This window comes from Meles meles, chromosome X (genome assembly GCF_922984935.1).
Source record: "Meles meles chromosome X, mMelMel3.1 paternal haplotype, whole genome shotgun sequence".
Taxonomy (NCBI): domain Eukaryota; kingdom Metazoa; phylum Chordata; class Mammalia; order Carnivora; family Mustelidae; genus Meles; species Meles meles.
This window is the reverse complement of record NC_060087.1, coordinates 110,984,154-110,987,400: the sequence shown is the minus strand read 5'-3', so window position 1 is coordinate 110,987,400 and position 3,247 is coordinate 110,984,154.

The following is a 3,247-nucleotide window of genomic DNA, read 5'->3' as shown; positions in this document are numbered from 1 at the left end:
CATCTGTACCCCAATGTTTATAGCAGCAATGGCCACGGTTGCCAAACTGTGGAAAGAACCAAGATGCCCTTCAACGGATGAATGGATAAGGAAGATGTGGTCCATATACACTATGGAGTATTATGCCTCTATCAGAAAGGATGAATACCCAACTTTTGTAGCAACATGGACGGGACTGGAAGAGATTATGCTGAGTGAAATAAGTCAAGCAGAGAGAGTCAATTATCATATGGTTTCACTTATTTGTGGAGCATAACAAATAACATGGAGGACATGGGGAGATGGAGAGGAGAGGAAGTTGAGGGAAATTGGAAGGGGAGGTGAACCATGACAGACTATGGACTCTGAAAAACAACCTGAGGATCTTGAAGGGGTGGGGGGTGGGAGGTTGGGGGAAGAAGGTGGTGGGTATTAGGGAGGGCACGTATTGCATGGAGCACTGGGTGTGGTGCAAAAAGCATGAATACTGTTACGCTGAAAAGAAATTAAAAAAAGGGGTGATATTAACTACCTTATATAGCTGTTGTGAAGATAAAGGAAATGACAAAATGCATTTAGTGTGCTCAACAGTTTTTAGCATATAGTAAGTACACAACCACTGGCAGCTCTTGTATACATTTATTCCTAGAACATAAACTTTAGGAAGTGATGGCCCTGGATAGCATCTTTTCTTGCTCACTACTACATTCTTGCCCTCAGCTTCTGAGACTTGTGCTGATTTCCTGGGCACAGAGACTCAGGCTATCTCTTGTCTTACAGACTGCTGAACAAGTGAGAGCTTGTAAACTAAGCAGGATGTCATTTTGAGTCACCATTGCTCTAATTTTTTCCGACATTTCTGAAGAACAATTGGATTCCCTTCAGTTTTAATTTCCCTCCCTTCCCAGATAAATTTTCTAAATGTCCACTTCCTATTTCCTTGATCAAGGCCAGAGTTGAAGGAACCTGGCCTTTCATCTTCAGCCAGGCTGAGAGCACCATTTGGGACCAAGAGCAAATTGTACTGAAAAACAGCAGAAGCACTGAAATGAATTGTCATGAAATGAGGCTTCAAATGAAAGCACAAGGCAGAACCTGATCCTAATTGACAGTGAAGTTACTCAGGTTAAGAGGCCAAGTCCAAATTTCCCATTGCAGAACTTTTGTAATATGCATCCCCCCATCCCCCACCTTCTAATCACCTCCTTCAATTCACAGAAAGTCTTTGGAAGTTGGTAATCACTAGGTAAAGGTAACACCAAGTTATTTGACATTTCTTTAAAATCTCTAACCCATAAACTATGTGTAGACATGGAAAGTGTCTAAATCATGGCACAATTTGAAATGTCTCCTGTGGTAGGGTGAATAATTGTACCCCAAATATTTCCACATCCTAATCCCTGGAATCCCTGGAATATGTTATTTTACATGCAAATTGAACCTTGTAAATATGATTAAGTTAAGGATCTTCATATGGGAAGATTATTGTGTATTATCTGGGTGGACCCAGTGTAATCACAAAAGGGACCCAGGAGGAGACAGAGGCAGAGGAGAAGGCAATGTGATGACAGAAGCAGAGACTAGAATGATGCACTTTGAAAATGGAGGAATGGACCAAAAGTCAAGGAATATAGGCAGCTACTAGAAGCTGACCAAGGCAAATGGATTTTCCCTTAACGACCTCCAGAAGGAACCAGACCTGTCTACACTGTGACTTTAGGACATTGAAACCCATTTTAGACTTCTGAATTCCAGAATCATAAAAGAATAAATTTGTGTTGTTTAAGCCAGTCCTCCAAGTTCTCCTAGATATGTTGGAGAGCTAGCTTGCATTCCCACCAATGGTGTAGGAGGGTTCCCCTTTTTGTGCATTCTTACCAACACTTGTCATTTCATGACTTTGTAATTTTAGCCATTCTGACTGGTGTGAGGTGGTATCTCACTGTGGTTTTGATTTGTAGTTACCTGATGCCCAGTGATGTTGCACACTTTTTCATATGTCTGTTGGCCATTTGAATGTCTTCTTTGCAGAAATATCTGTTCATGTCTTCTGCCCATTTCTTGATTGGATAATAATAAGTGAATTGGCTTGTAGAGCATATTGATTTTAGAAAGACATTAGACACAAAACACAAAACACAAGACATCAAAAACACAGGAGAACAATGAAAACACCATAAAAGGCCCAATATAAAGATCTTGACACCTGTCTGGAGAAAAGTTTTTGGGATGAAATTATTCATTTTTATCTCCTCCTCTCTACCTTCTTCCTTTCAGGTTAGTCATTTCCATGGAACTGTCTTTGACCCTTATGGTTCATACTGATAGATCTTTAACTTGACTTCTCTATAGCATTTTGAGTAGCATTCAAGCTATCTCTGGATTATATGTGACAATGCATTTTTGAGTGTTTCAGTTATATAAATCATGGTCTGCATAATGAAACTCTATTCTCTTTAGCACACAGACTGTGCCTTTCTTTTGTCTCCTCTAGTTTCTGCTATAGCTTTAAGTATATAGTAGTATGTTGGATAATGTTTTAATAAATTATCCCGAGTGTGTGTGTGTGTGTCATTATACCTAGCCCTTCTCATATTTAGCAAAGACATCTCTTAAGAAAAATGTTACTATAATAGAATGGAAAACAAAAAAGTTAATTCTTAGCCTTTGAATTTTAAAATTCTATTTATAGTTTCAGGAACCAGAACTTTTGATCTTAAAGAAGTTAGAGCATATGCTTTATGACATACACAATAGACTGGAAAAGATACAGGGCCGATCAGAGCAGGTTTTTCTCTCCTTGACTAGATGGAAATTCCATGGGATATGAGAGGAGTGAGAGTTAGAGCAAAGGAGTGAGTCCTTGAGTGAATCCTTGGTAAGTCCCTTAAGAAGGTGGTGTAACCTGTCCCTGTGAACCAAGACTCAAGTTGAATAAATAGTAACACTCAAACAGGTGGGGAGGTGATGGAGAAATCTGAGAAAGAGACTGTGCCTTACATCTCCCTGCATAAGGGAAGGCAACAAGCCTTGAAAGTTCCTGCTGAACCCAGCCTGGCACCAGAGCCAGTAGAGTTGGCTGCTTATGTTATATCATGGGAGACTGGGCTTGAGTGATCTTATAATTCTCTGGATTCTGATAAAGTATGGGAAAATCAAGCGTTTTCTAGATAGTCACAAAGTGCTCTGAGACCTGAGAAAATGTAAACTTAGGGTTGAGGTGGCACAGCAGTGATCTGAGTACAACTGCGACTGAGACCTGGGTGGA